The 13,974-nt window shown below is 41.3% G+C and overlaps 1 protein-coding gene and 1 long non-coding RNA gene across 3 annotated transcripts in view; both read right to left on the bottom strand.

Moving 5' to 3' along the window:
* necab2 (N-terminal EF-hand calcium binding protein 2) overlaps positions 1-13,974 on the bottom strand; it is a 436,762-nt gene that overhangs the window by 189,398 nt on the left and 233,390 nt on the right. The window lies entirely within an intron of this gene.
* On the bottom strand, positions 1,596-2,855 carry LOC133563363 (uncharacterized). Its single transcript, XR_009809034.1, has 3 exons — positions 2,803-2,855; positions 2,661-2,722; positions 1,596-2,196 (listed from the first exon to the last, which is right to left on the bottom strand). It is a non-coding gene; the product is annotated as an uncharacterized LOC133563363 (long non-coding RNA).

Raw genomic sequence — 13,974 nt, 5'->3', positions numbered from 1 at the left:
TTTCAGGTGTTTATATATGTTTAAGTATTTGGCAGACACTTTTGTCCAAACCAACATACATAAAAAATACATATAAAACAATCACTGTAAACATTATTATTTAAGGGAAGAATGTAATAGAAAATATCAATACAAAGTGTCAAGACAGAATAAACTCTCGGTTGCTGCAAAAACGGAGATACAGTCTATAGGTCCCTAGGATATATAGATATCTAATGTATTCATACATTGTTTATGTAGGATATACACATGTATATATAACTTAATCATATTGTTTCTTCAACTTAAAAATAGCTGACCGTTTTTTTCCCCCTTCTCTGGGATTATATTCCCAGTTTTGATCTCGGACGTCTGGTCACTTATAGTATATAAGAATATTATATTACTGTTAAGCAAACTATGAACACGCCAAAACATGTGTCCTTTATCATAGCTACACGTATGACGAAAAAGCGGGTGGAAATGAGTGGTATTCAGTGAGGTAAAATGAATTAAATGCGCTGACAGTTCATTGCTCCTGACAAATATATTGCACTGAGTGGAGTGGATCACCACTCCAAGATGGCGGCCCCGCGTCTCGTCTGCGCCAGTAGGCAGTAGCGCTCGATGCTGCGTGTACTTATAAGATGTCTATGGTTCTAACGTTAGCAGTGAGTTTACAGCCTCACTGAATTAACTACACAACAAATAAAAGTTACGTTACTCAGCCAATAAACGTTAGCTTTCATTTAAAACTTACCCTTCATTGTGCATCTTGAAATGTCAAACGAAGTAGGAAGTTGTTGCGTCTCCGTCTGTAATCTTCGAACCGCATTCTTTGCATACTGGAAATCGTTTTTTGTTGACCAACTCGTAGTTTTAATCCCCGAACGAAAATATTTTTGGCATAATTTTTCCTCACTGGCGGGTTGTTTGAGAGATCTTCTTCGTTGGTTTTCCTGCAATTTGATTGGCTGATACTGCGTGACGAAAATAACGTAGATGTAATGTGATTGGCTGTTGTTCTGACAGGTAGCGCGCACACGCTGACAGACACGCGTACACAAGGGAAAATACGGAGCGCTCCTGAATAACTTTTTAATCGTTGGGTTTTGGGGAAAGTAGCAAGTCATGTCAAGTCAAAAGGCTCAAGTCCAAGTCAAGGCACAAGTCATTGATGTTAAAGTCTAAGTCCAGTTGCAAGTCTTTTTACATTTTGTCAAGTCGAGTCTAAAGTCATCAAATTCATGACTCGAGTCTGACTCGAGTCCAAGTCATGTGACTCGAGTCTACACCCCTGCCAGTTCGTAGATTTACTGGTTTGACTTTCTCGTGACTTGGTGGTAAAGAAAAAGTGTGGACGCAAGACTAAAATGGTTTTGTTTTAATTTTTACATTGTGGACCAGGGGCCTCATGTATTAAGAGTTGCATGGATTTTTAACTAAAAATGGACGTACGTCTAAATCAAGAGAAAAATCACATGTAAAAACCCTGTTTCCATATGAGTTGGGAAATTGTGTTGGATGTAAATATAAACGGAATGCAATGATTTGCTAATCTTTTTCAACCCATATTCAATTGAACACACTACAAAGACAAGATATTTGATGTTCAAACTCATAAACTTTATTTTTTTTTGCAAATAATAATTAACTTAGAATTTCATGGCTGCAACACGTGCCAAAGTAGTTGGGAAAGGGCATGTTCACCACTGTGTTACATCATGTAACCTATACGTGCTACAAATCAATGCAATAAATATATATATGGGGTGTTATGGGCTAGGAACAGAAGACTAGTTTCAACTCGTAGAGAGAGGCAAAGCTTGAATTGTAGTTTGGTTGACACCGTGTATTAAAGAATTAGTGATGGACAGCAGATATATACACACACAATGAGTTGAATGGCCATTCAATATGAAAGTAATTTAAAGAGAAAAACACAAGTACTATATACATATATACAATTTCATTTAACTATTCAGTGTCTCTGGATCTTGTTTAAATCTCAGTTTAAATAGTTGTTCTTGGGGGAAAAAAGATGGCAGTCCAGTCCATGTGCTGCAGGTAAAGTGACAATTGTAAAGGGTCGGCTTGAGAGCCTCCTACCAGCCCAGATAGAGCAGGTGGTGAGGTTCCTGGCTGGAATCTTCCAAACTTGATCCTTGGACTAGGTGTTTATTTTCCTTAGCTCGCCATCAAAAAGAGAAGCCTGGCCTGTGTAAGAGCCAGAACCAATCTAATATATCCATGTGTACACAAATCTTCATTAAATAACACAAAATTGCGTTATTTAGTATTCATAGTATATTATCCAACAATATACCATCAAGTATTCATAATATATTATTCAATGATATATTATCAAGTATTCATAGTAAATATTCAATAATTTCTAATTCTTTCCTCAATATTGTACAATACAAATCAATAAATATCAGAATCACAATATGCAATAAAATGCTAAAATAACCATTAGCAGCATAATTATGACCTATACAAAGCAGTGAGTGCACTAAATGTGCTTATGATCTAAACACATAAAAGTACGTTCAATACACAAATGTGATCATTAGTTTAAGTCAAACCTTTTATATGGACGATTGAGAATATGCCACAAAGACTGTTGCAATGAAGAAAGATGAATGCTTAAAGTGCTATTGTCATGAATATGGACTCACCAATTGAGCTTCTACAGTCAAACACAGCTTAATGACAAAGAATCTTGCGCTGCAAGTCGGCTCTATAAAGTTACAAAATAGGCATGTAGTTTAAAAAACCGTCAGCACAATATTTTAGGTGAAAACAATGTTTGAAGCCTACCTCGAGCAGAAATGTAATCGATCTCTCATGTCCTGTCTCCTGGCTACTTCCTGCTACCGGCTTTTAAGCACCACCAATTGGACCGCGGCGGTCACGTGACAAGGGAGGAGTGCGCAGAGTTGCCAAAGATTAAGTACAGCAAGAGCATACCAGTCACTTTCGACTACCGGTATGCCTACAGCTGATTGGACTGCGGCGGTCACGTGACCAGGAAGTGCACAAAGAGTAAACAGAAAGGCAAGAGCCTAATAGTCTCCGCAAATGTATTTGACACCTGCGTTACAATCACCTTTTCTTTAACAACACTCAATAAACGTTTGGGAACTGAGGAAATTAATTGTTGAAGCTTTGAAAGTGGAATTCTTTCCCATTCTTGTTTTATGTAGAGCTTCAGTCGTTCAACAGTCCGGGGTCTCCGCTGTCGTATTTTACGCTTCATAATGCGCCACACATTTTCGATGGGAGACAGGTCTGGACTGCAGGCAGGCCAGGGAAGTACCCGCACTCTTTTTTTACGAAGTCACAATGTTGTAACACTTGTCTTGCTGAAATAAGCAGGGGCGTTCATGATAACGTTGCTTGGATGAAAACATATGTTGCTCCAAAACCTGTATGGACCTTTCAGCATTAATGGTGCCTTCACAGATGTGTAAGTTACCCATGCCTTGGACACTTATACATCCCCATACCATCACAGATGCTGGCTTTTGAACTTTGCGCCTATAACAATCCGAATAGTTATTTCCCTCTTTGTTCTGGAGGACACCACATCCTCTGTTTCCAAATATAATTAGGAATGTGGACTCGTCAGACCACAGAACACCTTACCACTTTGCATCAGTCCATCTTGGGTGAGCTCGGGCCCAGCCAAGCCGGCAGCGTTTTAGGATATTGTTGATAAATGTGTTTTGCTTTGCATAGTAGAGTTTTAACTTGCAATTACAGATGTAGCGACCAACTGTAGTTACTGACAGTGGTTTTATGAAGTGTTCCTGAGCCCATGTGGTGATGTCCTTTACACACTGATGTCGGTTTTTGATGCAGTACCGCCTGTGGGATCAAAAGTATGTAATATCATCGCTTAAGTGCAGTGATTTCTAAAGATTCTCTGAACTTTTTGACGATTTTACGGACACGTGCAGTGATTTCTGCAGATTCTCTGAACTTTTTGACGATTTTACGGACCGTAGATGGTAAAATCCCTAAATTCCTTGCAATAGCTTGTTGACAAATGTTCTGAAACTGTTCGACAATTTGCTTACAAAGTGGTGACCCTCACCCCATCCTTGTTTATGAATTACTTAGCATTTCATGGAAGCTACTTTTATACCCAATCATGGCACCCAACTGTTCCCAATTATCCTGCACCCCTGTGGGATGTTCCATATAAGTGTTTGATTAGCATTCCTCAACTTTATCAGTATTTATTGCCACCTTTCCCAACTTCTTTGTCACGTGTTGCTGGCATCAAATTCTAAAGTGAATGATTATTTGCAAAAAAAAATGTTTATCAGTTTGATCATCAAATATGTTGTCTTTGTAGCATATTCAACTGAATATGGGTTGAAAATTATTTGCAAATCATTGTATTCCGTTTATATTTACATATAACACAATTTTCCAACTCATATGGAAATGGGGGTTGTATCAAAATGTGTTCACGCACAAATCCAAGCACATTTTTTTCCTTCGCAATCAACCTGGAAATGAGTGCAGATGTCTGTGTGGCTGGGCATGTCCAGGCCACATCCAAGCCATGCAGCTTTATGACTATGCAAATCATATTCAAATTAACCATGTGCCTAAGATCTGCACACTCTGCTCAATCACAGTTCAGTAGGAGGTGCTTCTTTCTCGTGTTTGCAGCAAATTCATTGCTCTGAAAACTGATCACCGGCTGAAAAAATAAATAAAAGAAATGGTTGTGTCAGGAAGAAAGTGAAGAAGAAGATAAAAGTGCGTGCAAGGCCAAAACAGACAAGGAGGACCGGAGATAAATTAGTGCTGCACCCCGTTTGAGAAGATAATCGCTGCAATGATACACTGTAAAAAAAAAATCCTATTTTTATGGTTAATTTACTCTAAATTTCTACTGTAATTTTTCAATTTTTTTCAAATAGGTTATAAAACTGTAGAATTGAAGACATTATCTGTAAATAAACAAACCGCCTGTTATTTTAAGTAATCCGCCAGTAATGACAAACTATGTATATTTAAAAAAATTTTTTACAGAAAAATACCATATTAATAATACATATCATTTTCTGTTTTCTCAAATTACTTTCAAATTCATGTAAAATTACAGTAATTAACTTTCATTTAATATGTAGCTTGTTATATAAATGTCTGTGTCCATACTAACAATCTAACAGTTTTATATGTAATTTTAAGAAAAATCTTATTTTTTTTAATATTTATGTGTATTTTTATATTCAAGTTGAAAAATATTTACAACCTGTCATTTAGAGGTATATGCTCGTACTACCAATTTGACATTATTCTCTCTAATAAGACACTTGTTGGTGACTGCAAGACATACTTGATCACAGCCAACAGCCATAGAAGTCAAAGTGACGGTGGCAGTACAAACAAATTCAACACTGTTACAAATATGCACCATATTGTGAACCCACATCAAAAAAGAATGACAAACACATTTCGGGAGAACATCTTCACCGTAACACGAAATAAACACAAAAGAACAAATACCCAGTATGCCAAGCGGCGCTACTCTTCCGGGCTGCACCCCTGCAACCACCAAACCCCGCCCACCTCAACCGACGCAGAAAAAATCTGTAAAATAACTGTATTATTCTGTGGAACTGCCAGCATTGTCACTTCATTAAAGTTGGTTGATTGTAATAAATTGGAAAAACTCGGTAGAAAAAAAGTATTTTTCTGCTGAACTGTTTGCATCGTCACTTTATTAAAGGTGGTTGATCTTAACAATTTAGTAAAAATCTGTAAAATTTTTATATTTTTCCGCAGAACGTTTAATGAAAATTTCTGTAAATATAATGTTTTTGATCATTATTTGGTTTACAGTGTTTTACTTTAATTTTATGGTTTTTGTTTGGCAGCCGTAGCTGCCAGTAGATTACCGTTTTTTTACAGAATTTTTTTTTTTTACAGTGTATGTAAAACTTCAGAAAAGGTGGATGACTCTTAGACTTTAATGATCCACAAAAAAAATTGTTCCACACAGTAGTTACCGCATTTTTCAGAGTATAAATCGCTCCGGAGTATAAGTCGCACCCGCCGAAAATGCATAATAAATAAAGAAAAAAACATATATAAGTCGCACTGGAGTATAAGTCGCATTTTTGGGGGAAATTTATTTGAAAGGCAATTTAAAATAAATAAAGAATAGTGAACATCCATCCATCCATTTACTACCGCTTATTCCCTTTTGAGGTTGCGGGGGGCGCTGGCACCTATCTCAGCCACAATCTGGCGGAAGGCAGGCTAAACCCTGGACAAGTCGCTACCTCATCGCAGGAATAGTGAACAACAGGCTGAATAAGTGTACGTTATATGACGCATAAAAAACCAACTGAGAAGGTGCCTGGTATGTTAACGTAACATATTATGGTAAGAGTCATTCAAATAACTATAACATATAGAACATGATATACGTTTACCAGACAATCTGTCACTCCTAATCGCTAAATCCCATGAAATCTTAGACGTCTAGTCTCTTACGTGAATGAGCTAAATAATATTATTTGACATTTTACGGTAATATGTTAATAATTTCACACATACGTCGCTCCTGAGTATAAGTCGCACCCGGGCCAAACTATGAAAAAAAACTGCGGTAGTAGCTCAGTTACAAAGAATGGAAACGATAAGGATGGAAAGGATAATGCACATTAGGGCACAAAAAGAGGGTGAAAACAAAAAGTATACCATAGACGAAATATGTACCATAATAGCAAAATAAATATAACATATGCAATATTTACATAATATATATACAGTACATAATATATACAATATACATAACAAATATCAATTACTAAGTACAATATTACAGTATACGTAACAGCTGCAGCAAAAAAAAAAAAGGGCAGCATGAAAAAAGAGTAAATCCAGCAGAAAATATACAGTACATTATAAACAAAGAGAGGTAACTAATATAGAATTGGTCTGGTAATAGACAAATATAATCTATTGCTGTATGAGTGATTAGACAGCTGGATGGAGTGCGGAATGAAGTAGTTCTTGAATCGCACAGTGTGGGAACAAAGCTGAAGGAGCCTGTTGGAGTAAGAGCGAGGCTGTGGGCAAGATTGTCCATGATGGCGAGCAGTTTGTCCAGTGTTCTCCTCTCCCCCACTCACACAAACGCCTCCGACTGCGTGCAAGTAGTTTGGCTGGCTTTCCGGATCAGATTTATCAATCCGGTTTAAGTCCATTTTGCTGATGCTGCTCCCCCAATAAACCACTGCAAAGTCAATCAATCAATCAATGTTTACTTATATAGCCCTAAATCACTAGTGTCTCAAAGGGCTGCACAAACCACCACAACATCCTCGGTAGGCCCACATAAGGGCAAGGAAAACTCACACCCAATGGGACATCGCTGACAATAATGACCCAGTGGGACGTCGGTGACAATGAGTACTATGAGAACCTTGGAGAGGAGGAAAGCAATGGATGTCGAGCGGGTCTAACATGATACTGTGAAAGTTCAATCCACAATGGATCCAACACAGTCGCGAGAGTCCAGTCCAAAGCGTATCCAACACAGCAGCGAGAGTCCCGTTCACAGCGGAGCCAGCAGGAAACCATCCCAAGCGGAGGCGGATCAGCAGCGCAGAGATGTCTCCAGCCGATACACAGGCAAGCGGTACATGGCCACCGGATCGGACCGGACCCCCTCCACAAGGGAGAGTGGGACATAGAAGAAAAAGAAAAGAAACGGCAGATCAACTGGTCTAAAAAGGGAGTCTATTTAAAGGCTAGAGTATACAAATGAGTTTTAAGGTGAGACTTAAATGCTTCTACTGAGGTGGCATCTCGAACTGTTACCGGGAGGGCATTCCAGAGTACTGGAGCCCGAACGGAAAACGCTCTATAGCCCGCAGACTTTTTTTGAGCTTTGGGAATCACTAATAAGCCGGAGTCCTTTGAACGCAGATTTCTTGCCGGGACATATGGTACAATACAATCGGCAAGATAGGATGGAGCTAGACCGTGTAGTATTTTATACGTAAGTAGTAAAACCTTAAAGTCACATCTTAAGTGCACAGGAAGCCAGTGCAGGTGAGCCAGTACAGGCGTAATGTGATCAAACTTTCTTGTTCTTGTCAAAAGTCTAGCAGCCGCATTTTGTACCAACTGTAATCTTTTAATGCTAGACATGGGGAGACCCGAAAATAATACGTAACAGTAGTCGAGGCAGGGCAGGGCACTCGCCACAACAGACTGAAAAAAGATCTTCCACAGCTTGCTGCACACATAAAAGGACCTAAACTTCATCAGGACAAAGAGTCTGTTAATGCCTGTCTTGTATACAGCTTTGCTGTTGACCTTCCAGTCCAGTCTGCTGTTCAGGTACTTGTACTGCCCCACTTCTGCCACCTCCCGGCCCTTGATCTTGATGGTGTCCACCGGGGTCATTTTCTTCTTCCAGTCGATGACCAGCTCCTTAGTCTTGTCCACATTAAGGAGCAGATGGTTTGCCTGAGACCACTCCACAAAGTCAGCGATCAGTGTCCTATACTCCAATTCCCGTCCTTCTCCGACACACCCGACCACAGCAGAATCGTCAGAGTATTTCTGCAGGTGGTAGGACCTTAAACTATACTGGAAGTCTGAGGTGTAGAGGGTGAACAGGAAAGAAGACAGGACAGTCCCCTGTGGAGCACCTACAACACTGACCACCGTATCCGACAGGGAGCTCCCAAGTTGCACAAAGTGTAGCCTGTCAGACAAGTAATCAGTGATCCAGGAGGAAGTGGATGAACTGACACCCACTTGTCAATCATCAGAAATGGCTGGATGGTGTCAAAGGCACTGGAGAAATCACAGAACAAGATCTCACAGTGCCCCTCCCACCATTAATGGTGAGACGAGAGTGCGCACTATGCAGCAGGTAGAAAACAGGGGGGGGGGCTGATACGCAAACTGTACAGTGTGCAGGGAAGGAGCCACCAGGGGTCTAAGCTGATCCAGCAAAAGTCTCTCGAAGACCCTCACGACATGAGACGTCAGGGCAACTGGTCTGAAGTCATTTAAGCCCTATGGGGTGGGCTTCTTGGGCATCGGCACAATGCAGCATGTTTTCATAGCGCTGCTATCGTTTCTAACTTCAGACTCAGGTTGGAGATAAAGTGCAGGATCTGTCAGCTGAGCAGCACAAGTCTTCAAAACCCAGGGTTTGATCGGTCAGGGCCTGCTGATTTGGCTGGGTTTACGCTCTCCGGCTGTCATCTCACATGGCTAGGTGTCAGACACACCGGACTGGCTTTCTCAGTGTGGGTGGAAGTGGGGGGATGTGAGGCAGCAGTCGCAGGCAACAGTGAAGGAGTTTGTGGATTAAATAAATCTATTGAAAAACAAATTCAGCTTGTTGGCTCTATCTACACCCCCATCCAGCAGTTTGGCTTTTTTATTGAAGCCTGCGATGGTTTTCATGCCCTTCCACACATCCCGAGTGTTATTCTGCTGGAGTTTGGCCTCCTGCTTCCTTCTGTAGGCCTTTTCCCTTCTCACAGCTGAATTTTAAGCTGCCACAGTATTCTCCTCAACTCGTCCCGATCACCAGATCTGAAGGCTAGCTTATTTTTATTCAGCAGCACCTTTAGCTGGCTGGTGATTCAGGGCTTGTTATTTGGGTAACAGTGGACAGTTTTTGTTGGGATGATGGAGTCCTCACAGAAATGTATGTAGTCTGTGATACAGTCTGTGATGCTATCAATGACTGTCCCGTGGAGCCTACAGAGCATGTCCCAGGCAGTGGTCACAAAACAGTCCTGCAGGGCGAGACATGTTTCTTAGTTGCACTTCAGCACTGATATTGTTGAGACAGGCGGCCTCATCACAGCAGGAACATATTGAGGTGTTAAAAGCATGAGATTGTACCTTTCCCCCGGGAGTGGGGTGGCAGGGCAGTGGCACTATACGCATCTTTTGAATTTGTATACAGTAGGTCCAGAATTTTATTGTGCCCTGTTGCACAGTGCCCATATTGGTGCAAAGTGGATAAAATTAAGTCCAAAGTAGCATGATTAAATTCACCCAAAATGAGAAGGAGGGCATCGGGGTGTTTGGTCTGTTGCCTAGCCACAGTGGCATGAATGGTGTCACAAGCAGCAGCCCCGTCTGCAGAAAGAAGGATGTACACTCCAATTAAGATTGCAGAAGTAAACTCCCTTGGCAAAAAATATGGTCGAATTCCAACAGCCAGAAGTTTGATGTCCGGCATACAAACACACTCCTTTACTTTAAGGTTTTACTACTTACGTATAAAATACTACACGGTCTAGCTCCATCCTATCTTGCCGATTGTATTGTACCGTATGTCCCGGCAAGAAATCTGCGTTCAAAAGACTCCGGCTTATTAGTGATTTCTAGAGCCCAAAAAAAGTCTGCGGGCTATAGAGCGTTTTCCGTTCGGGCTCCAGTACTCTGGAATGCCCTCCCGGTAACAGTTCGAGATGCTACCTCAGTAGAAACATTTAAGTCTCACCTTAAAACTCATCTGTATACTCTAGCCTTTAAATAGACCTCCTTTTTAGACCAGTTGATCTGCCGCTTCTTTTCTTTCTCCTATGTCCCCCCCCTCCCTTGTGGAGGGGGTCCGGTCCGATGACCATGGATGAAGTACTGGCTGTCCAGAGTCGAGACCCAGGATGGACCGCTCGTCGGGACCCAGGATGGACCGCTCGCCTGTATCGGTTGGGGACATCTCTACGCTGCTGATCCGCCTCCGCTTGAGATGGTTTCCTGTGGACGGGACTCTCGCTGCTGTCTTGGATCCGCTTGAACTGAACTCTCGCGGCTGTGTTGGAGCCACTATGGATTGAACTTTCACAGTATCATGTTGGACCCGCTCGACATCCATTGCTTTCGGTCCCCTAGAGGGGGGGGGGGGGGGGGTCTGAGGTCCTCTGAGGTCCTCTCCAAGGTTTCTCATAGTCAGCATTGTCACTGGCGTCCCACTGGATGTGAATTCTCCCTGCCCACTGGGTGTGAGTTTTCCTTGCCCTTTTGTGGGTTCTTCCGAGGAAGTTGTAGTCGTAATGATTTGTGCAGTCCTTTGAGACATTTGTGATTTGGGGCTATATAAATAAACATTGATTGATTGATTGATTGATTGATTGATTGATTGATTGATTACAATAATATGTCCGGGATTACATCACCTCTCATTCACCAAGATGGCAAACCCACTGCCTTTCTCCTTGCCGCTAAATAGTGTATCTATCGCCGCCCGTGAGGTTGTGAAGCAGGGTAGAGACGCGCTTTGATCCGGGAAGAAGCTAAGTTTTCGTAAAGCACATTATACTGCACACGGCGTACTCTTTTTGAGTTCGTACAAGATTGCACATTCCCCATGAGGACAGAGGGAATTACAGGATTAAATTTCCTTCTGCACTCCTTCATCTTTTTGTTGGCACGTTTTTCCGTAGTTCCACGGGAATGTCCGGCCACGATCCCCAAAACGCTGGGGGCAAGAAGAGCGCTAACAGTTCGCCGCGTGTGCAAACAAAGGGCCGGCTGTTCAACTGAGCACAGCCAAACACAAAACGGCCGGAAAAGAAAAGGAAAAGTAACGAAAACACACAAAAGCGCCCAAGAACCATTATTAGTGGTTGATCGAAAGTTAAGTGATAAAAAAGCAAGAAAAAGTTGAGAAAAATACCAAAAATAAAGTGACTGACTCTGATTGCCCCGAATATGAATAGCATGTGTGTAATTTACTGCGAAATGTGTTCATACAGTAGCCTGCTCTCAGCCAGATTAGAGTTCAATGTGGAAATTATGTAATTACAGTAATATTTCAAATGTAAACATGGCAGCATATCAAAAAGGATACAAAAGACTTTGACTCTTATTTTATTATTGAATTTATAATTACAACTCGGGAGAACTACTTGCGGTATCAGCCGTACATGACATAAAGGTAGTTGTGTCACAACTACCACCAGCTGCTGCTGTCTGTGCGACTGGCCAAGCTGATGCTGGAGTCAGAGGAACACATGGTGACAGTAAAAGGTAGAACAATCATCACCTACATAAACTAATAGACGTCCTAACACATATCAGTGAATATAAAGCAATAAATGTGTTAGCGAAAAAGTAAAATTTGTGTCCTTGCATCTATCTTTTTACAATTTTTGAAATCGAATGTAGGCACAGCCCGAACGACCACCTCTGTCGTAGAAATGTCCGTACGTGAAGCATGAAGTTGGCTTGAGGCAGCGCACATTTCCACGTCAAGTTCACTCTTGTTACATCTCATTCTCGCCGTGTGCAAATAAGGCCCCTGAAGAGGACTGGTAGAGAAGACAGTACAGTATGTTGTGTTGTCAGCTGGGTGGGCTGACTGATGAGGTTACACCCAAGCCATTAATAATGCAGCGTACTTTGGGGTGAGGAAGAGACATACAGTATGTGGTTGGGTAATTGGGTAAAAGGAGAACCGATAGTCAGGAACAACACTTAGGAAGGTATAGCAATGGCCCTCCATCTTTATTCTTTTCATGCGCACTGCTTTTATTTAAGTCAGCTGGCCAAGGTTAAAAACCTTCAAGTCAATCCTCCCTCTCACGTCTGTAGCTGGTCCAAAATGCAGCTGCCCGACTTCTAACCAACACAAGAAAAAGAGAGCACATGACTCCTGTTTTAGCCTCCCTCCACTGGCCGCCTGTGTCTTTTAGGGTCCATTTTAAAATGATCTTACTCGTTTTTAAATCCTTGTGTGGTCTTTCCCCACCATACCTCTCTGGGCTGCTGAACCTCTAAGCCCCCACCCGGTCGCTCAGGTCAGCTGATCAGCTGATCCTGGAGGTCCCCAAATCAAAGCGCAAGCTCAGGGGGGACAGACCCTTTTCTGTTGCGGGTCCCAAACTCTGGAACCATCTCTCTCTTCTAGTGAGACAGGGTCCTTCTTTGGCTATTTTTAAGACCCTTCTTGAAACCCATTTTTAGTCACCGGCTTTTAACCCAGCATGAGACTTTATACTGTTTTTAACTTTTAACTTTTTAACTGCTTTTTATCCAACAAATTGTTCTTAGGGTAATTTGTATATGCTTTTTTAATGTGTATTTTACGTCTGTTTTATATGTTATTTTTTAGTCTGTCTTTTGCCTCTATTTCTTTTTGGTGTATAGCCCTTTGTTCTTCAACTGTGGTTGTTTTTAAAGGGCTTTATAAATAAAGTCGGAATGGTATGGTATGGTATGGTACTAAATTCTCTATTTCCTCTCTTTGATTTTTCCTGCCTTCCTCACCAATCTTTATCCTTTGAAGCCCCTTAAGGCTATATTATGATACAGTGCCCGCACTATGAACAGCCTTCTGATGTCGTAACAGTCTAGTTCTGCTGTTGAGTGCTTGACGGGCAAACATATGATTGTTAAACGGAAGTAAACAAAGTGGTGGGTCACCAAACCAACATGGCGACTGCAGAAAACCGAGTGCGATCTGAGTATGCAAGGTGCCTAGCTCTTACCACTAAAAGCCAATACGAGCAAAGAATGCAAACTACGCAATATAATTTACTCATATACGTTATCATAACAAGATTTGTTGAGTGATCTCAAGGATTACCCGTCGTTTCCCAGACATGTCGAACTATCTGGTGCCCCAGACATCATTCTACATGACAAATCAAAAGAAAACTTGGAAAAGCATGGAGGTCTACAGCTTTATTGTGTGTGTCTGGGTCAGGGAAATTGGTATCAAGACTATCTTGAATAAATCATTCTTTGTTTGTGCTCGGGCAAGGTTGAATTTCATGATTTAATTTCTTACCGTTGCCTTTTTGTTGCAAGAGCCGTTTGCAAGTACATATGTTTTTCCTGTCTTGCCTGTCTTTATCCAAATATAACAATAAATGTCAATATTGGATATGTGCTGACAGCTGCATTTATGATTGCTGCCTTTGGTAATAATGAACTTTTAGATGTTATTTCTTTTAATCAGGCTCGTTGAATTCA

Source organism: Nerophis ophidion, linkage group LG12, assembly GCF_033978795.1.
Source record: "Nerophis ophidion isolate RoL-2023_Sa linkage group LG12, RoL_Noph_v1.0, whole genome shotgun sequence".
NCBI classification, from domain to species: Eukaryota; Metazoa; Chordata; class Actinopteri; order Syngnathiformes; family Syngnathidae; genus Nerophis; species Nerophis ophidion.
Note: the sequence above shows the minus strand (reverse complement) of the source record. Positions and strands in the feature narration are given on the sequence as shown.